General features: G+C 40.9%; 2 pseudogenes; one reads left to right on the top strand and one right to left on the bottom strand.

Annotated features, from left to right (window-relative positions):
- Window positions 1-412: 412 nt before the first annotated feature.
- The window catches only part of LOC111950206 (solute carrier organic anion transporter family member 1C1-like), a 65,309-nt pseudogene continuing 42,799 nt past the window's right edge, over window positions 413-22,922 (bottom strand).
- On the top strand, window positions 2,314-3,479 carry LOC139023362 (putative nuclease HARBI1; annotated as a pseudogene).

Below are 22,922 nucleotides of genomic sequence, written 5' to 3'. Positions count from 1 at the left end.
AAAATAGAACTGTTTGCCATAATGACCATCGTTATGTTTGAAGGAAAAAGGGGGATGCTTGCAAGCCGAAGAACACCATCCCAACCGTGAAGCACGGGGTGGCAGCATCACGGGGGTGCTTTGCTGCAGGAGGAACTGCTGCACTTCACAAAATAGATGGCTCATGAGGATGGAATTATGTGGATATATTGAAGCAACATCTCAAGACTCAGTCAGGAAGTTAAAGCTTGGTTGCAAATGGGTCTTCCAAATGGACATTGACCCCAAGCATACTTCCAAAGTTGTGTCAAAATGGCTTAAGGACAACAAAGTAAGGTAATGGAGTGGCTATCACAAAGCCTTGACCTCAATCTCTTAAGAACATGTGGGCAAGAAGAAAAAGCGTGTGTAGCAAGGAGGCTACAAACCTGACTCAGTTACACCAGCTCTGTCAGGAGGAATGGGACAAAATTCACTCATCTTATTGTGGGAAGCTTGTGGAAGGCTACCCGAAATGTTTGACCCAAGTTAAACAATTTAATGGCAATGTTACCAAATACTAATTGTGTGTATGTAAACTTCTGACCCACTTGGAATGTGATGAAAGAAATAAAAGCTGAAATAAATCATTCTCTTTACTATTTCACATTCTTAAAATAAAGTGGTGATCCTAACTGACCTAAGACAGGGAATTCTTACTAGGATTAAATGTTAGGAATTGTGAAAAACTGAGTTTAAATGTATTTGGCTAAGGTGTATGTAAACTTCCGACTTCAACTGTATATTTTTAAATATACATAACCTAGACAGGTCCAGTACAAATACATCATTTATGTTCTATGAGATGAGATGGTCAGGCACAGCCCGTTGTTGGTTCCTGCAAATCTAGTGTTTGTGTGTGTCTGTGTGTAACGTGAGGGATCAGGGGAGATTGTCTCAGACTGTCACAGCCGTGTCTCTCTCTCTGTGTTGTTGTAGTCTGTTGTGGAAGTCTGTAGCGATTGGTCCGAGTTGGAGGCTAGGACCTCCTCTTTCCTGAGTGCCTCCAGTTCTGCTCCGCCATTGGCCGCTTGGTGGGCGCTGCGTTCCTCTCTCCGCAGGTGTTGTTTGAGCAGCACGAATCCCAGTATACACAGCAGGAAGGAAACTGTCCTCAGGCCCATAGTCAGACCCAGGTAAGCTATCCTGAGGAGAGAGAGACCAAGGGATACACACACTCAGAGACTTGACATTACACTGGTGCTTCCAAGTGGCAAGTCTACTGGGGTTGCCTTCAATATTGGCTTGAAAATCAATGTTCAGCATCTGATGTTATAGAAGGTATGCCTCTCCAACATTATCACTTTGAATTAAGTGTGTTGTCTGTGTGCATTTGTGTTGTGTATCAGGCTTGACCAGGGCCTTGTTTCAYAAAGCAGGTTTAGTGAAAACTCAGTTGACTCAGAGTTTAAGGAAACTCTGGGTTTTCGGTTTCACAAAGCCAGTTCAGCTTAACCCTGAGTCAGTTACTATGGCAACATACTCCGTGAAGCTAACCTGCTCACTGGCAGGTTTTCTTCAACTAACCCAGAGTTTCTCCTCTTTAGCTGAAGCCTGCAGACTGAAGGAGGTGTCAGACATGGCGAGCCCTTTTCTTGAAGAGCCAGTTGTTATTGAAGCACAAATACTCCGCAGAAGTCTCCGTCAGGAGAGGGTGATCAGACACCTGTGGTGTCATATTTCTGCTTTACCAAATGAGGAGAGTTACAAACTTCACACACCTGTCAGAGTTATACTTAAACTACATTTTTTTAATAAGAGCTTTGCAATAGCCTTTTTGACTTTCGAATGATGCGCTATCTCTAATGAACCATTGAAAAGTACCAACAGAAAAGTACAAAGATCTTTTATAGCCAAGATACACCCATCTCAACTTACACTGACGAACCACAGATCTTAGGAACAGTTCACAAAGGTTAAGATTTGTTTGAAAGATATCTATATAACATAGCAGACAATTACTGCTGTGTCAACAGTTTTCWTTGTAAAGACCCGTCTGGCCCCCTTACTCCAAAAGGGAACCGTCTCTCCCTGGTACGGCATAGAACAGAACCATTAGCTCATGTTCTCTGGAATGCTCTTTAGGTTTTATCACCCAAAGACATCGTAAATCTCCTCTGTCAGTGCTATCTCATAGAGGCCCATCCTCAGTGGAACACACACACAATACTCTATTCTGTCGAATGTAACAACTATTATAATGTAATACAAGCATTATAACATAATCTTACAAGCATTATAACATAATCTTGCAATTTTCCACGACACCCCGCTTGGATGTTTTATCATTCCCTGATGATTATCTGTGGGTGTTTCCATTTTTCTGCACAATCGATCATTCATCTGAACAATATTCTCAGCCCTCATATCGTTCATATGACACACCGTGGACATGCTCTCAGTTCGGAACAAATTCTTTGTGTTGCACTTAGTTTTRTTTGCCAACGGGAGTTTTCTATATAACATCGGTGACACTGAGCATATTTCCAAGGCAACCGTCTGTCAGGCTGTCAGAAATGTGACTCTTGCAGTGAAACGTTTACTGTACACTTTTGTGGTGTTCCCAAGTCACAGACCCACAAGACTCATCAAAGAAGAATTCCACAGAATTGCAGGTATCAGTCTAAGCAATAATGTATTTATTTAGTATGAAGCTTTGAGACTTGAAGCACTAATCAGTTAATTTGATATATTTTAGGGTTTCCAGGTGTGATTGGCTGCATAGATGGCACTCATTCCTATCACAGCTCCTTCAGTAAATGAAGGAGATTATGTGAATAGGAAGTCTTTCCACAGCATTAATGTGCAGGTAGGCCTAAATAGTAGCCTTTAGCATTCCAAATGAAAGATACTTCACAATACAGCTACTGCAGCTAATTACTCTTATGCACTGTGAAGACCATATGTGATGCAGCCCACATCATCAGCAACGTGGAAGCAAAGTGGCCTGGGTCTGTGCATGACTCGCAATTTTTTTGTGAGTGTACATTGAGCGCCCGTGGAGAGTTATATATATAGCTATATCCTATTATAATCAATATCTAGCTTCCTCCTATTGCAACTGAAAATGTAAACTGTATCCTCGTATTATCATAGGAGAATTCAATGGTTACCTGCTCAGTGACAGAGGATACCCCTGCCAACCCTATTTTCTGACCCCTTACCCTGATCCTGGCCCGCAGCAACGTTATAACTTGGCTCACTGCATGACACGAGCCAGGGTAGAGATGACCATTGGGATGCTCAAGGCTCGGTTACAGTTCCTTCGTAGGCTCAGGGTCACCCCAGAAAGGGCATGTGACATTATTGTGGCATGTGTGATTCTCCACAACATTGCCACAATTAGAGGAGATCAATGTCCTACTCAACCAGTGAACGATCCTGATAACGATCCTGACCACCCCGCTGACGCACCAGATGGAAGAGCAGTCAGAGACACAATATGCTATCATCATTTCTAATTGACCCATCACCTCCCCAGTGTCAAATAAAGACAATGTGCCTTTTTTWAAATTAAGTCTTCTTTATTTCCTGCAAGTACAAATGCAGTACAATAGTTAATATTTGTTATGTTGTTCAAACAAGTAAAATCCTCCGCCTGTAGGCACCTCACCCACCTTTAACTGATGTTCCAGCTGTTGTATTTCTATCTTTTGCATCTGCAGCCTTGTGGTCAATTTCTAAATTACATTTTTCAATTTGTTTCTCTAAGTGCACCTTGTACAGCACAGGGAGCTATAGGAACACACAAAAAAAATGACATTGAATTTCACAGTGCCAGGTCTAGTTAGTTTCATTGTAAGTCATGGGCCAATGCTGAACAACATCTTACTGAGGTAAGTTGGGCTGTGGAGGTGGATGGACCCTCTTCCTCATTGTAATTTCCAGCATTGCTCTGTTAGAGAAAAAGAAGGTGCAAGTTTTATTATGGTACAACACTATCATCAACTGTTAGATGTTATTTTTAAGGTGTAAACCTCAATAGGCCTCTCTGTATCTTCCCTCTCTGTGGCAGCTGTCAAGGTGTCTTCATCATCCTCATGTAATGAAAAAAAATAAAAAATTGGTGTTCTACTCTAACCCATTATGAAAAATCTGTAGAGTATTAAGAGTACAATTACAAAGAATTGTACCACTACAAGAAAATCAGTGTGCTAAGTTGTGTCTAAGATGGATGGGTGGGAGTCACTGAGGTAACACTGGCAAAAGGATGAATATACATATATCAATAATTTGAATAACTAACCTCTTATGTAGGTCCTTGTGTCCTGGGGTGTGGTTGGGTCAGATGAGCTTCCTCCAGAGATGCCTTCACCAATAGGTCGCCCACTGTTTTGACTGAGGGCCATCTCTTCAGCCTCTGTGAGTGGTGGTGGACCGCCACTTGTTTTTCGTCCCTCTGCCTTTTTTCTATTGGCTATAATGGAGGTCAAATTTGACCAGTAAGCACAAATTTGGAGAATTGTATGTATAAAGGCATTTAGGTGTTACTTTTTAATAGACAATATTAAATACTGGCAGTGCCGGGATGGCTGAAAAAGTACCTTTTTTTGCTTAGAACATTTCACAAACTACTTAAATATATCACATGTTGAATGTAGCCACTGAATGCTGTTTAATTAGCTAGGGTAGAACAAACAACACCACAATTGCTTGTCATGAAATTATACCTTACCTGTTTGAAGTATATTTTTATATTTCATCTTCAGTTGCTGCCAAGTACGTTTTGTGCCTGTTGGTTTGCACCTGCATAAATATTAAACACACACACACACACACACAATAACCATGTGTATGTGACTAATAAAATTTGATTTGATTTGATTTGATTTGATTTGATATATAAATGTTGAATATGTGGAACACTCAAGATAAAAAAAAAAGGTTTTCAATTAATACTCACCCATAGACTCGGTCAGCAATTTTCTGCCACGCCAGCTCACGTTCTTTTGCTGCCGCTGCATTGCTTTTTTTCTTAATTATAGACTCATATTCTGCATACGCATTCATTCATATTTCTAACTCCACTGGGGAGAAGTAGGAGGCTCGTGCCCTTTTTTCTCCTGTTGCCATGATGAATCATGTTATCTGCGTTCCATTGAGGGCTTTTTATATCCTCATAAACGTGCTTTACTCAGAGTTAACTTAACTCAAGAGTGTCACGCCCTGACCTTAGAGATCCTTATTTATTCTCTGTGTTTGGTTAGGTCAGGGTGTGACTCGGGTGGGAAAATCTATGTTTTCTATTTCTTTGTGTTTTTGGCTGAGTATGGTTCCCAATCACAGGCAGCTGTCTATTGTTGTCTCTGATTGGGGATCATATATAGGTTGTCATTTTCCGTTTGGGTTTTGTGGGGAGTTATTTTCTGTTTAGCTGTTTTTGTTGCCTGACAGAACTGTGCGCTTTCGTTTTTTCTACTTTGTTATTTTGTTGCGGTGTTCAGTTTATTAAAAATCATGAACGCCTACCACGCTGCACCTTGGTCTCCTTCTTCCTCCGACGACGGACGTGACACAGAGTTGATTGAACTAATTGTTATCACCTGTTCTGAAACCGAAAACTTTGACAGCTCAGAGTTAGTCAACCCAGAGTTCAGGTTTAAACTCAAGAGTTTGTTAAACCTGCTTTCTGAAACAGGGCCCAGTAGTGTGTATGTGTGTATTACCTGTATGCTGTAGTGTTGTATATACGACAGGCTCCTCTCCCTCCGCATCTCTTCTGGCCCCACTTCAGACACGTGGTGTCGATGATCGCCCCAAAGTAGATGGGCGCTGGGATGCCCGCTGTTATAACACAAATACACACAACGTGATCTACCAGTAATACGGAGGTGGCTAATCTTGGTCATGGAAAAGGGCAGTGTGTGCAGGATTGTGTCCCAACCCAGAGCTAACACACCTGATTCACAAGTAATACTTTTTCTAGATTACCTTTGCAACAGAGTGGATTTTTAAGAGGATTTTGTTCAGGGTTTTAATCCTAATAGAAGCTGATTAGTGGAGAAATGTGTGACTTGGAAACAAACTGGCTGCAGCTAGTTTTATATCAGTGTTACTAAGCTGCAGAGCGCTGGCTGTGGGACTGGTATGGCTTGATCAGACAGGAGTAGGAGGAAGTTGCCACAAGACGCTGATCTAAGGTCAGTTTAGTGCCCCCCACATGTTAACATTTTGGGTAGTAAACTGATCCTAGATCTGTGATCTGACAGTATTGACTCACCAAGTGTACGTGTGGACAGAGTATGGAACCCCAGAGCTAAGGACTTGAGTTGAGGCTTGATACACCTGCATGGGAGAACACCATCATCAACTTGAACTTTAACATAACTATGAATACAGATAATAGACATAAATCTGAAGATATTATACATGAAATGTCATGATATGAAAGCATCCACAATTGAGTTATGGTTCATTATTAAGTTTGCATACTCAGACAGCTTTAAAGGTAAACTCAAAAGACTATTGTTGCTGATATACAGTTAGTTGACTTATGACGTTCTCTGACGTAGCCAGTGAGTACCAAAGAGTGAGTACTACTGGCTTCCGTTGGTAGAGCAAGGTAGTACACCATCAGAAAGGTCTGCCCTTACTACCTTGCTGTTCTCTCAAAACCCAGAGSAAAAACAGCAGCAGACCCATCTCAGACAACTAAGACGCTCTAAAAATATCAAAACAAAAAGCAGATAGGGCACTGCCAGTAACTTAATTTGTCCCCGTAAGGGCAACACATTTCATTGGGGTCAGCTGATCGAGCTTTGGGCGGATCTGCTGGATTTTTGGTTTGTGTGCGTGTGTGTACGTGTACGTGTACGTACGTGTATGTGTATGCGTTTGTCTGTGTGTGTGTACATTTGCTAATTAAGGACTAGTTTTAGCCAGTAACAGTATTCTACTTTTCTGATATACAGTAAAATCCTCTATTGCTGACTTTCCTGTAACCTCTTTGAAGTATGCCGTGGGATAAAGATTTAAATAAAATGTACTAAAACTATGTTTACTACTATAGGGAGAGAGCAGGAAGAACAATGAGCTGACTCATAAAAACCTCTCTCTCAGTCCAGTCAGACCACGAATCTAGAGGACGTAATTCAATCATCTGAAAATGCTATTTGACTGTCTCCTCGCCCTCTATAAAGTCTGTTCCAACCTTATTTACAATGACGGCCTAGGAACAGTGGGTTAACTGCCTTGTTCAGGGGCAGAACGACAGATTTTTACCTTGTCAGCTTGGAGATTCGTTTTAGTAACCTTCGGTTACCGGCCCAACCCGCTAACCACTAGGCTACCTGCTACCCTGCCGTCATAATACCCATAAAACCTAGCGGTCAAACAGGGAAATGGTACCAATCGTTTTTCCACCATTCATTTTTCACATAGGGGATTTTAGAAACACTTCAAATAAGGGCTGTGTTGTGTGTAGGTTTACCCTGGCGTGACGTTTTGATAACTGTAAATCTCTCTAAGAAAAGGTGACTTTTATCGATATATTTGCCTGTATTTACCTCCCAAAAAGGAAATGCTAATTAGCTGTTAATGGTGGGAAAACGATTGGAACCAATTCCCTGTTGGACGAATATTATGACTCTATAGAGGCTCTCTCTATTTACATTTTCTTCTTCCAAATTGGCAGATCCCTCCTGATGACCCGGTTGGACATGACTCCAGCCAATAAAGTTGGAAGTCCCACACAGTTGACTACATTAAAATGGTGGAAGTCCTCAATGGCACTGTCCATGCTAATATGGCCTTTTGACCACTAGAGGCCTCTATCATTCTCTATGGTTGCAACACAGCCCTTTAAGGCCGGAATTCAATCGGATCGCGATTTGTCTGCTATGCAGCTTTTAAAGACAATGTTTCCGCGTTCGTCGTAAACACTGCATATGTCAGCTCAATCAAAAATTTACAGGAAATGGTGCTTTGTAGACAAAGCGCAGTTGAATTGAATCCCGGACTACATTCAACTTCTGTCAGCCATTCTGTCACCCATTGTGAGCCCATTTCACTACAGTGCTACCCATGGTGTACTCCTGTACAGTAGTAGCCAAGTGTTTGTGAGAACTTTCTAGGTGAGATCATTCTGAACAAGGTGGTGCAGATAAATGTAGTAGACCTTATGCTGGTTAGGTTTTCAGTGGTGTAAAGTACTTAAGTAAAAACACTTTAAAGTACTACTTAAGTCATTTTTGGGGGTATCGGTACTTTACTATTAATATTTTGACTACTTTTACTTTTACTTCACTACATTCGTAAAGCAAATAATGTACTTTTTACTCCATACATTTTCCCTGACAATTAAAAGTACTTGTTACATTTTGAATGCTTAGCAGGACAGGAAAATGGTCAAATACAAGCACGTATCAAGAGAACACGTGGTCATCCCTACTGCCTCTGGCCTGGCGGACTCACTTAACACAAATGTATTGTTTTGTAAATAATGTCTGAGTGTTGGAGTGTGCCCTTGGCTATCCATACATTTTAAAAACAAGAAAATGCTTTGCTTAATATAAGGAATTTTAAATTATTTATACTTTTACTTTTTAAGTATATTTTAGCAATTACAATTACTTTTGATACTTAACTATATTTCAAACCAAATACTTTTAGATTTTTACTCAAGTAGTATTTTACTGGCTGACTGACTTTGACTTAAGTAATTTTCTATTAAGGTATCTGTACTTTTACTAAAGTATGACAATTGGGTACTTTTTCCACCACTGGTTTCTCAGTAGACATGGTTACACCTTGCATTAACATGTGGTTGTCATCATCCGATCAAGATGATCCGATCACTATCTGATCGAGATTTGTTGCGTCTACACATGGTAATATCTGTCTCTTATCTGCCCACTTCGTCCCTATTGTGACCAGATTCCCTGATCCCTCCCTGTATGTAAATGAATCCAACCTGCCTTGGACCTCCCGTTATGACACAAGCTGTATTAAAATCGACAGAAAACAGCACGCTTTTATAGTTAATAGTTTTATACTCTCATCATTACAGCCTACTTTTGTTATCCAACGATTTAAGGCATAATAGACTTACTGTCCCGAGAACTATTCAGAGAATCTCTCCAATCCCTAAAAACATCACCACACAAACAAGCTGAGTATCTGGATGTATGTACAAAATACAATTATCGCACAGTATAAATACAAATGACACTTAGGCCTTAATGCACACAGTAAAAACAGAAACAGGTTAAGTTACAGAGTAGGCTACAAAGTGCATCTGAATTCCTTGGCCTTTCTGTTGCCTACGACGTTTTCAAATATTAGAACCCCTTTTCTCATATTCAGGATACTATCTCTTCATAAATATCTTTATTTCTATATGCCATTTTAATCAGAGCTGGACGCGGTATTGGACTGTGGCATATCCGACCACAGTGCCAGTTGGCACTTGGTTTCTAAAGACCATGATCTTAATTCAACTGGCTGGTGTTCTTTTTTTAAGAGGCCGGGACAACCGTGACATTAGCCAAATTTATACACTTTCATCGTCCGGATTCATTTACACCAAGGATATTCGTACAAGATGCGTCTTCGACTACCTCCGGAGGTAGTCACAATCACAATCAGATCATAATGCGTATTTTGATTGTCTACACCTGTCGACCAATGTGGGCACAATCAGAATGTGGCATGATCAGGACAACGGACGCACGTTAGAACCAGGTACAAACGGGGCTTCTGATTGTTTCCCCTTTAAGGTGCCTTGTTGTAGCCGGAGTCCCAGATTTCTTTGTGCTTTCTTGCCAACTGCTATGACCATCCCTTCTTGTGTGTGTGTATGGGTGTGTGTGTGTGTGTGCGTGTGTGTTGGTGGTGTGTGTGCTGTGTTGTGTGTGGTGTGTGTGTGTGTGTGTGTGTGTGTGTGTGTGTGTGTGTGTGTGTGTGTGTGTGTGTGTGTGTGTGTGTGTGTGTGTGTGTGTGTGACTGACCTGATGAGGACCATGTAGCTGGCGTCCACCCAGTGAGATGATAAAGGAAGTGATGACAGAAAGAGCCAGGAAGTAAGGGAAGACACGGTCACAGTCGTCTCTGTGAGGACAGTGCCTACACTGGCTGTCAGGTTACCACTGCTCAGCCCTGCTACCACCACACAGCTACAGTTAGAGAAACCTGCAGAGGCACACACACAGAGAAACACACACAAGAGACAGAGAAGGACAGAGACAGAGACAAACAAACACACACACCACCCCACACACACACACACACACACACACACACACACACACAACACACACACACACACACACACCACACACACACACACACACACGCACACGCAGGCAACACACACACAGACAAAACAATTTGACACAAAAACAACATAACTTGCTGCTTCAAAAGTTTATCCATAAACCCACCAGGGTGCGAGTCAATTCCAAATGAAATCGTACTGAAATTAAAATGGAATTGACCCCACCCTGTTGCTCACAAGTTTATGAATCAATGATATGATATATCAGATTACACAGTCAGTTTGCATCTCAAATGGCACTCTATTCCCTATATAGTGTACTACTTTTAAACAGAGCCCAAAAGTAGTACACTATATAGGGAAGAGGGTGCCATTTGGGGATGCAGCCTCCGTGCTGGCAATGATCCTCATCTCACCGTGTTCTTCCCTGATCCTGTGGAGGTCTGGCAGCCAGCCAGGCAGGGAGAGACGTACGTGATGCCGTTCTCTCCACAGACAGGGTCCCAGTCTCTGCCTGAACAAACACAGTCTGAGTTACAGGCTGAGAATACTGAGCGCTCCTCATACGATACACCACCCACCCTGAGAGAGAGAAAGAAAGAGGGAGAGAAATAAAGAGAATGAGAGAAAGAGAGAAAGGGAAAAGTGGGGTTGCTATTACCGTTTTTTTCAATTGCTAACATGCATTGGTCAAAACGGAAGTCACATTGTCAAAACTCTTCACACAGTCAGCGAAACAGAAGTGCATGTGGACCAAACTGTGAGTCCTTTTTCATTGCTTTCACACAAAATGCATTCAATGACCACATTCTCCAAAATCCATTAACTCTTTTCTCATTCATACTCCACCACCTGCAAAACTATATATTTGCAGCACGTTTTCAAATGCTAACACACTGTTTCCAAAACTGTTAAACACATTCAAAACAGAATGATGAAAAATGTTGTGCATTTCTGCAGTAACCAGATTGAAACATATATAGAAAATCTCAGCAGACTATTTCATCATTCCAAACACAGCTGTTTGAGAGAGGCCGGTCTCTCTTTGAGAGAGGCCGGTTTAAGGGTGCAACCAAATCTGCAGCGTTCAACAGTTGCATCAATAGTACAAATTTTCCGGCAAAACAACAGGTGAGATGTGCATCCTTCAGTGATAATTGAACGACATATTACAGTACAATACAGTATGTTCACATTTTTACATGTACTGACATTTTGAAATATATTGATTGTTTTGTGTTTTTCAGTAGGATCCAAAGATTGCCTCCCACAGGAAGGAGAGGCAGAATATTATCAGATGCGCAGGAAATTGCCATTGTTGACATGGTCATTTGCAACAATGCAATAAAACTGCGGGAAATTCGGGACAGAGTGTTGGCAGACAATATCATTTTTGGGAATGTGAATACGGTCAGCACAACGACAACCAGAGTTCTAGAGAATCATAAAATAAGGATGAAGCAGTTGTACCTTTTGAGAGAAACAGTGAACGTGTGAAAGAACTCCGGTATCAATATGTCCAGGTAAGATGTCTGTTCAATAACCAATCAGGGTACATACACAGCTATGCATAATGTAAAGTACTGTAAAACTGTGGCTTGGTTTGCTGCATATCCCAGGATGTCAGTACTATTCCTGCCTCCATACTCCCCCTTCCTAAACCCCATAGAGGACTTTTTCTCTGCATGGAGGTGGAAGGTTTATGACCACATCTTCTTTACCTTTATTTAACTAGGCTACGCTGCCACCCCACATCACCAGATGTCCTTACTGGATGCCATGAATGTGGGGTGTGGAGACAATTCTCCTGAAGACTGCCAGGTTTGGATTAGACATTCCAGAAGATACTTCCCAAGATGCATCGCCAGAGAAGACATAAGGTGTGATGTTGATGAGAACTTGRGACCAAATGCAGGAGAGAGGAAGAACTAGAAACCTCACAGTACAGTATGAGTGATTATACTATACATGTTGATGTTTTTTCGTAATTATTATTGCAGCCCTGGAATTTCAGGAAATTGTTTTTTTGGTTTCAACTTATTTTTCACAAGTAAACTACTATATGCAAAGATATAGAAAAAATAAAGGCCATTGAAGCAAATTGCTGCATCTGATTCATTCTTGTTACATATACTTTAGTACAGTCAATAAAGTGAAAGTGTTATTTATGTTATAAAAACCATTCAAACTTCAAAGAGAAGTTAATTTATGTAATGCTCCCTGTCAGTGTGTTATGAGTGACAATATATGCTTTCTGAGTGAGAATTATTGCCAGTTATGGCCAAACAAGCTTATTTTGAGACCTGTATGAAGTGTTTTGGCGGTTTGAGTGAGTTTTGGAGGTGAGATTAACTGTTCGGCTAAAATGCATGTTGGTAATGCAGACTGAAGAGTTTTGAAAAAGTGGCTTCAGCATCGACCGACGCTTGTTAGCAATTTAAAAAACGAATCGATTTTAATTTATAGCGCTTTTCTTTATACAGATAATCGAATGAATACAGACATGACTTGACCTCTGCCTGCTCAGATACAGAAGGTTTGACGTGTATTTAATCAAATGCATAATACGATATATATATATATATATATACTGAACAAAAATATAAATGTAACAAGTGTTGGTCCCATGTTTCATGACCTGAAATAAAAGATCCCAGAAATGTTCCATCTGCACAAAAAGCATATTTCTCAAATGCTGTGCACAAATTTGTAAGCATTTTATCATTTGTCAAGATAATCCACCCCCCTGACAGGTGTGGCATGTCAAGAAGCTGATTAAACAGCATGATCATTACACAGATGCACTTTGAGCTAGGGACAATAAAAGGCCACTCTAAAATGTGCAGTTTTGTCACCCAAAACAATGCCACAGATGACCTCAGGTTGAGAGGGAGCATGCAATCGGCATGCTGACTGCAGGAATGTCCACCAGAGCTGTTGCCAGATATCTAATGTTAATTTCTCTACCACATCCTTGGGGCGGCAGGTAGCCTAGTGGTTAGTGTTGGACTAGTAACCGAAAGGTTGCAAGATCGAATCCCTGAGCTGACAAAGAAAAAATCTGTTGTTCTACCCCTGAACAAGGCAGTTAACCCACTGCTCCTAGGCCATCATTGAAAATAAGAATTTGTTCTTAACTGACTTGCCTAGTTAAATAAATTAGAGAATTTGGCAGTATGTCCAACTGGCCTCACCACCGCAGACCATGTGTAACCACGCCAGCCCAAGAACTCCACATCTGGCTTCTTCACCTGTGGGATCGTCTGAGACCAGCCACTGGGACAGCTGATGAAACAGGAGTATTTCTGTCTGGAAAACCCCATTCTGATTGGTTGGGCCTGGCTCCTCAGTGGGTGGGCCTATGGCTGCGCCCCTGCCCAGTCATGTGAAATCCATAGATTAGGGCCTAATAAATGTATTTCAATTGACTGATTTTCATATATGAACTGTAACTCAGCAAACTCGCTTAAATTGTTGCATGTTACGTTTACCGATTCAATGAATACTGATGTTATCAACCAAATTCAGTGCGAGTTCTGATATTGACATTAGCAGCAAACAGCCTTGACAGAACCAGGGGGGAGAAATCCCTGATTTGCTATTCTAGACCACATCTCTCCAGTGTTAGAGGTATGCTGTCCTCTAGGAGCAATTATTAGCATACACACTCCAGCATGTTACCTGTTTGTGGTGCTGGGAATAGAACATTTACAGAGGGTAAATACTGTATTTACTTAAGGGCAACTTCTACCCAGAGCTCTGTGCGTGTGCATGCCCCACCTGTTGTAGGGCAGCGTGATCCCAGCCACTTTGGCGTTCTCGCAGCTCATGACGAAGAAGAAGAGGGATAGGAAGTAGCCTATCAGAGAGGTGCCGAACGCAAACTTGGCTGCTCCCATGATGCTCAGCTTCAGCCTCTTCATGAGCAGGCCACCGGTGAAAATTCCCAACGCCACGGCAGGGATGTTGATTGTACCTGGAACAAACATACAAACAACACACACTCTGTAAACGTTAACGTCATTCTTTAGAAATATTCTTAATTCCTAGTCATGGAGGATTTAGGCCAGCACTAAGGTCTTGACGATAGGTTCAATGGGACTGAAACACCATGTAAACCAGCCAAAGCCCTAAACCAGGCATACACTTTCGCACAATACCATACTGTACCTTTTGCTACCTTCCATATCACTGTAGCTAAAAGTCTACCTTTTATGCCAGTGCTATTTCACAACCCATTACAGCCCCATACATACAGTACAGTAGAGTAGAACCAGGCCATACCGCCTGAGACTCTGCCTTTGATATAGTTGAAAGTAGAGAGAACACACAGTAGTGCTGTCCAACACCCACTCAAAGACCAAAGCTCTTGGTCTTTTTCATACATCAATGTACAGGTATTATATTTTATCTCTCCGCTCTATTACTGTAGTTATGCTAGATATTGCATTACCTTTCATACACAGCATGCAATGGTCAGGTCAATAGTGTAACATGAGGCCTATTTAGATCAGCATTCACATTCGAGGGTTGAATCATAACCCATTGTATAGCTCAATAAAACACAGCACCTTTGATCTCCTATTGCTTCGTCTAGTATTAACAATATTGTATGCATGTGCTTTTCTGTGCGTAAAGCGTCCTTTAAAGTTTCAAATCTAAATTGAACTAGTCGATACTTTGGAGGAAAGCAGTGAAATAAATCAACAAGGTGTGATTGAAGGTCAGCTGTTCTATTTTGACTTTTGAGTCATGAATGTTGTAATGTGCACACGTTGACCTTCTGAAAAGGCAACGCTCCTGTAACGTCTATGAAAATAATTCAACTAGTTGGTATCTAGACGATCTGGTTGTTGTGGTTCATGAATTGCATGTTTGCTATTGGTCGTGTTAACTTGTGTGTTTTCATATCTCGCTGCCAAGTTTGTATCTGTTTGTAGCCAGTTATACTTCTATTGGAGCTCTCCTTTTACTGTGCCCAGTTAGCTTTATACAGCGCCTTCGCAAAGTATTTATACCCCTTGATTTTTACACATTTTATTGTGTTACAGCCTGAATTTTAAATGGATTAAATTGAGATGTTGTGTCATTGGCCTACACACACAAAAAAAAACATAATGTCAAAGCAGAATTCTGTTTTTTTAGAAACTAATTCAAATGAAAAGCAGAAATGTCTTGACTCAATAAGTATTCAACTCCTTTGTTATGGCAAGCCTAAATAAGTTCAGGAGTCATAATGTGTTTAACAAGTCGCATAATAAGTTGCATGGACTCACTCTATGTGTAATAATAGTGTTTAACATTATTTATTAATGACTACCTCATCTCTGTACCCCACAAATACATGTATCTGTAAAGTCCCTCAGTCGAGCAGTGAATTTCAAACCGATTCAACCACAAAGACCAGGGAGGTTTTCCAATGCCTCACAAAAAAGGGCACCTATTGGTAGATGGGTAAAAATAAATAGCAGACATTGAATATCCCTTCGAACATGGTGAAGTTATTAATTACACTTTGGATGTTGTATCAATACACCTAGTCACTACAAAGACACAGGTGTCAGTTGCCGGAGAGGAAGGAAACCGCTCAGGGATTTTACCATGATGCCAATGTTGACTTTAAAACAGTTAGAGTTTAAAGGCTGTGATGGGAGAAAAGTGAGGATGGATCAACAACATTGTAGCTAATTCACAATACCAACCTAAATTACAGAATGAAAAGAAGGAAGCCTGTACAGAATTAAAATATTCAAAAACATGCATCCTGTTTACAATAAGGCACTGAAGTCAAATCYCAAAAATAATGTGGCAATGAAATGAACTTTATGTCCTGAATACAAAGTGTTATGTTTGGGGCAAATAACATCAGTGAGTATCACTCTTCATATTTTTAAGCATGGTGCTGGATGCATCATGTTATGGGTACTGTACGCTTGTCATCAGCAAGGACTAGGGAGTTTTTTAGGATGAAAAGAAACGGACTAAAGCTAAGCACAGGCAAAATCCTAGAGGAAAACCTGGTTCAGTCTGCTTTCCAACAGACACTGGGAGACAAATTCACCTTTCAGCAGGACAATAACCTAAAACACAAGGCCAAATGTACACTTGAGATGCTTACTAAAACAACATTGAAGGTTCCTGAGTGGCCAAGTTAAAGTTTTGACATAAATCGTCTTGCAAATCTTTGGTAAGACTTGAAAATGGCTGTCTAGCAATGGTCAACAACCAACTTAAGAGATCTTGAGTAATTTTTTAAAGAATAATGTGTAAATATTCTACAATCCAGATGTGCAAAGCTCTTAGAGACGTACCCAGAAAGACTCACAGCTGTAATCGCTGCCAAAGGTGATGCTAACATGTATTGACTGAGTGATGTGAAATTACAGTATGTAAATTAGATATTTCTGTATTACATTTTCAATACATTTGAAACATTTTCTAAAAACATGTTTTCACTTTGTCATTATGGGATATTGTGTGTAGATGGGTGAGAAATGTTTTTATTGAATCACTTTTGAATTTAGGCTGTAACACGTCACAATGTGGAAACCAGTGCAGGCTTCTGAGGAGAGGACAGCTCATAATAATGGCTGTAATTGAGCGAATGGAATGGCATCAAACACATGGAAACCATTTTGGACGGTAGCCACTAGGCCAGGAGGCCAGGGCTCGGCAACATGTGGTCCACATGCCTAAACCTTCCCGTGAGTGATTTTCTTAGGGGGAAAAAACACTGTATAATCACAAGGAATTCAGATAACACTGAGTTTAATCTAGAGAATCTGTTCTTAAGTATCCCCCCCAAAAAAGTGATTGTGTCTCAATGTAATAAAGATATGAAAGTATTGTCATTTTCAAATACAACTTATTTTTAGGCTTAGTTGTGGTCAATTTGCAGTGTACAAATGATTCTAATTATGTAGGCCGTCATTGTAAATCAAAATTAGTTCTTAACTGACTTGCCTAGTTAAATAAAGTAAAATAAATCAAATAAAAATGTTCCTGCCCCCCGACCATCCTCTCCTGCAAAAATCGGCCCGCGGCTTAATCTAGTTGCCTACTCTTGCATTAGGCCCATCAGTCGTCAGAGTCAAGCCATTTAAAAGTAGTGTGCATAAAGCTAATTCTGATAGACCCTTAAAGGTCCACCGCAGCTGTTTTTATCTCAATATCAAATCATGTCTGGGTAACAATTAAGTACCTTACTGTGATTGTTTTTAATTCAAATGGTCAAAAAGAAACAAAAATAGCTTCTTAGCAAAGACCAATTTCTCAAGCAAGAATTTACCTAGGACTGTCTGGGAGTGGTCTGAGCAGGGAGGGGGAAACTGAAAACTACCTGTTATTGGCAGAGAGGTTTGGAACTCTCTTTCTTATTGGTCTATTAACAATTTTACCGCCTGGTGATTTCACCAGGCAGGCCAAAACTCATTTCAGGTGGTCTTTTCAAACAGCTCTTACACTAAAAGGGCATTATCATAGTTTTCACAATTTCACAGTATTATTCCAACCTCAGTGTGGAAATATATATAAAACACAGGAAAAACATGTTTTTGACTGCACTGGGCCTATAAGAACGACAAGACATATTCAGAGGACTTTTTGGTTTTGGTAACGCAGAAGTAATGTAACAAGTTACTTTCCATAGTAAGTAAAGTTATAACGTAACAAGTTACTTTTACAAGTAATGTTCTCCAACCCTGATCAAGCCATATAAGCTATATGATTGGCCAACGTTACGTACCCATCAGGAAATTGGCTTTTGATGCTGACTGTCCGTAATGCTGCTCTATGTACTTGGGCTTGTAGGTTACCATGCCGATGAGAGAGTTCAGCTGAATGATGGTCACACACAGGTAGATGAAGTACACTGGGTTCCCCAGGAGGGTTTTCAACGTTGGTATGAAATCTAGATTAAAAACCATCAACAAAACATCATCAGTTGTCAACGACATCATCAGTTGTCATGGGCATTTTTGTCTACCTTTTTCCATACTATGGTCATTTCATCCAAAAGCAACCTGAATTTAATATACCATTTGACCTGAATAGACTTTAAAAAAGCATTTTTAAACTCCAATCTCAATCTAAACCAGAAAATGTTCTAACTTCATCCCCATTCAACAAAATACCTTTGGCCATCTCCAGAAAGCCAGCTGGCTCGTCGGCTTGGTACTTATGCTCCAGGAGAGGGGAGTCTTTGATGAAGCTAGTCCGCTCCGGGGTGCACTGGGCTGGGATTCGGTCTGACGGGATGGGCAGGGAACGGGGCAGGAACCAGAAGGGGATGGCTGAAAGCAGGGTGATTACCCCAGCTATAAGGTAACCTAACCACCAGGCCCCCACCCAGCGAGCATCACCAGGGCTTATGGTGATACTCTCTATACAGCGAGGGGAGACACAGAATTTGATTTATTAGGATCCCCATTAGCCGACGACAAGGGTGACAGCTAGTCTTACTGGGGTCCGATATATAACGAAAAATACATTACAGACAAAATACTTTACAATTTACATACATTTAAAAACATTAACATGTAGTGTGTGTGTGTGCATCGATCAGTTACACATACATGTCAGTACATACATATAACAAGAGAAGGCTATGGTGATAGTCTCTATACAGGGAGGACAAGCACAGAGAGAGAGAGAGAGCTGTGACTGTTGGGGACAAAATACATTATGAGAATAACTGTGAGTACACTAGCAACGTTCCTAGCAACAAGACTTACTGGAGAGAAAAACAAGCACAGCACAGCTGCTTTTTGTGCATATCTTAACCATCTCTCCTGCTTCAAATTGGTTACTCAAATTAGGTAGCTGACGTCACTGAGCAGTGTTCTGGAGCACACTAGTTCATTTAGTCCGATAACCTAGAATCTAGAAGCATGAGCATACATAACACTTATTGAACACAGTCAGTGAGTGCACTCTAGGAACGACAATGAACTTAACTCAGAGCCCTGTTTGTTAGTCTAGTAGTAACAGAACGGAGGCGAATGCCCTGTCTCTGTCTAAACTGGAGAACTGACTAGTCCAAAAGTGTGTAGGTGGCCTAGACAGAATACTCGGTAGATACCGGTTACTCACCCATGTTGACAAATCCAATGTCCACATATATTTTGGCACACAGGGATCCCAGTAAATAGCCAAACACAGGACCAATGACTGCTATGGTCTGAACGCAGCCTGAAATATGAAACACGCACACGCATGCACAAACACACACAGCAATTGATTTATTATACTAACCAGAGACAGTTCCAGAAGTCAACAATAAGACAGGTGTTGTGTGATTTTTAAAAGGTCAAAGAGATGCTTCTGCTTACATGGACCGTTCGTCCATTCATGTTATCACAACGAGGTAGATTCAATCAGATCCCGCGTTAACCGGCGATAGCAGACACCCGCATAGCGGATGTTCTGGTAACCCAATCAGATCCCGCGTTAACCGGCGATAGCAGGCACCCGCATAGCGGATGTTTTGGCGGTGTGGTAAGAGCTGTTAAATCAGTGAGCAGCTGCTCTTGTGCTCATTGTCAAAGCCACACCCACTCCACTTGCGTTAGAAGTTCAGAACGAGAAAGTGTAGGCTATATAGAAATAACTACACTCAAATTGAAAAATCATTCAACTAAATAGTGAAAAAAAATATATTATCCTAATCGAGATCACATTCCAGTGTTCGAAAAATGGCTGCATGGCATTTCTGTTAATGCAAGCGTGTAGTGCCCAACGCAGGAAATGAGAAGCAGGTACAAGGAGTGAACCATTTAATATAGACTGACATGCAACAGAACAAAAACAGCGTCTGGACATGAACACGACACAACAAACAAGGCTACTACAGGGAACAACACAGAGGAGCAGACATATAGAGCGTTGTAACGGAAGGTCCTGTGTTGTAATATAGACTGTCATGGTTGCTAGCTACCATGACAAAGACCAAAGCCGGGGCAAGTACCGTTGAGGACAGTGCCAGTGGTGTCTCTCTATCACACGTGAAGGATCTTTTAAACAAACAAAAAGAGACCTATATGCAGTTGTTACAACAATAAGAAAATAGRTTCAAGTGTTTTGTCCAAATACTTGTGGATTCTACTAATAAAAGAATGGACGACCTGACCAGAGAGGTCCAGGACCTAAAGAACAGTTTGCGGTTCTCCCAGGGTCAGCTCGACGAGATGAAACAGGAGAACGGCAAGATGACAGCAATCTGTAAGTCATTGAGAGAGGACATCAGTTCTGTGTGTGAATCCATGATAACAATGACATATAAATCAGACTATCTTGAGGGACAACCAAGGCGAAACAACATGGTTGTGGACGGAATTGCAGAATCTCCACATGAGACCTGGATGAAGTCTGAGGACAAAGCGAGGGAAATGATCTTTGAGAAATTGAAGATGGACCACAGGAAGATTGAGGTGGAGTGTGCCCACAGGCCCAGGCCGATAGTGGTCAAGTTCCTGAGGTTCAAGGACAAGGTAGCTGTTCTGGAAAGAGCCAAGAACTTAAGAGGAACGTATATCTTCCTCAACGAGGACTATCCTGAAGCTGTGCGCCAGAAGAGGAAAGAACTGAACCCAGCCATGAAAGCTGCCAGAGCATGTGGGGACATTGCGTACATCCGCTACGACAGGCTCATTGTCCACCCTTCCTCCCAGAAGCCTGGAAGGGATGAGAGAGCCAAGCCTATGGGTTCGTAGCCTCAACCCCGCAGCACACACACACACACCGATTGATTAATGGACTGCTGAATGTATAATTCTTTCTCTTGCTTTGTCTACTCTTCCAATATTATGTCTATCTCTGATAAGCTACCCAGGAAAGGGCTGAAAATAGCCCAAATTAATATATGTAGCCTTAGAAATAAGGTTCATGAAATCAATAACTTGCTAACATCAGATAACACTCATATATAAGCCATTTCTGAGACTCACTTAGATAATTCATTTGATGATACATCAGTAGCAATACAAGGATATAACACTTATAGAAGAGACAGAAATGCTTATGGGGGAGGAGTTGCTGTATATATTCAGAGCCACCAGAGAAGATCTTATGACAAGTGTTATTGAAGTGTTGTGGTTGCAGGTTCACTTGGCACATCTAAAGCCCTTTCTTTTGGGGTGTTGCTATAGGCCACCAAGTGTTAGCAGTCAGTATCTAAAGAATATGTGTGAAACGCTTGATAGTGTATGTGAAGTAAACAGAGAGGTCTACTTTCTTGGGGACCTGAATATTGACTGGTTTTCATCAAGCTGTCCGCTCAAGAGGAAGCTTCTTACTGTAACCAGTGCCTGTAATCTGGTTCAGGTTATTAATCAACCTACCAGGGTGTTTACAAACACTACAGGAACAAGATCATCCACATGTATCGATCACATTTTTACTAATACTGTAGAACTGTGTTCTAAAGCTGTATCCGTACCCATTGGATGCCGTGATCACAATATAGTGGCTATATCCAGGAAAGCCAACAGCTAGGCCTAAAATAGTGTATAAGAGATCATACAAAATATTTTCCTGTGACTCTTATGTGGATGATGTTAAAAATACTTGTTGGTCTGATGTGATTAATGAGGACCATCCAGGCGCTGCACTTGATAGATTTATGAAATTGCTTCTTCCAATTATTGATACACATGCACCTGTTAAAAAACTGACTGTTAGAACTGTTAAGGCTCCATGGATTGATGAGGAATTGAAAAACTGTATGGTTGAAAGAGATGGGGCAAAAGGAGTGGCTAATAAGTCTGGCTGTATATCTGACTGGCTTACTTACTGCAAATTGAGAAATTATGTGACTAAACTCAACAAAAAGAAGAAGAACCTGTAGTATGAAGCCAAGATCAATGATATAAAGAATGATGGGAAAAAAACTTTGGAGTGCTTTGAATGAAATTATGGGCAGAAAGACAAATTCAACTCCATATTTCATCGAATCAGATGGCTTATTCCTCACAAAACCATTTGATGTTGCCAATTATTTTAATAATGATTTCATTAGCAAAGTGGGCAAACTTAGGCAGGAAATGCCCACGACAAACAGTGAACAATTATATTAATGTATGAAAAAACTAATAATGAAAGAAAAGCTAGTATGGGAGAGGTGGAAAGATTAACGATCAATAATGACAAACCTCCTGACATTGACAACTTAGAGAGAAAGCTACTGAGGATGGTAGCTGACTCTATAGCCACTCATATCGGTCATATTTTTTATCTGAGCCTAGAGGAGAGTCTTTGTAAGCCAAAGTAATTCCGCTATCCAAGAGAGGTAAAGCGGCCTTTACTGGTTCTAACAGCAGACCTATAAGCTTGCTGCCAGCTCTTAGCAAACTGTTAGGAAAAATTGTGTTTCACCAAATACAATGCTATTTCTCTGTAAACAAATCAACAACAGACTTTCAGCATGGTTATAGAGAAGGGCACTCAACATGTACTGCACTGACACAAATGACTGATGATTGGTTGAAAGGAATTGATAATAAGAAGATTGTGGGAGCTGTACTGTTAGATTTCAGTGCAGCCTTTGATGTTATTGACCATAACCTGTTGTTGAAAAAACGTAACTTCTTAGTGCTAAGCCCCTTTTTTCTCAATTTCCACCTGAATGACGTGCCAAAAGTAAACTGCCTGTTGCTCAGAAAAACCAACCATAATAAAAAAAAATTGGAGACTATCC

Source organism: Salvelinus sp. IW2-2015, linkage group LG3 (assembly GCF_002910315.2).
Source record: "Salvelinus sp. IW2-2015 linkage group LG3, ASM291031v2, whole genome shotgun sequence".
Classification (NCBI taxonomy): Eukaryota; Metazoa; Chordata; class Actinopteri; order Salmoniformes; family Salmonidae; genus Salvelinus; species Salvelinus sp. IW2-2015.
This window is presented reverse-complemented; position numbering and strand designations above follow the sequence as displayed.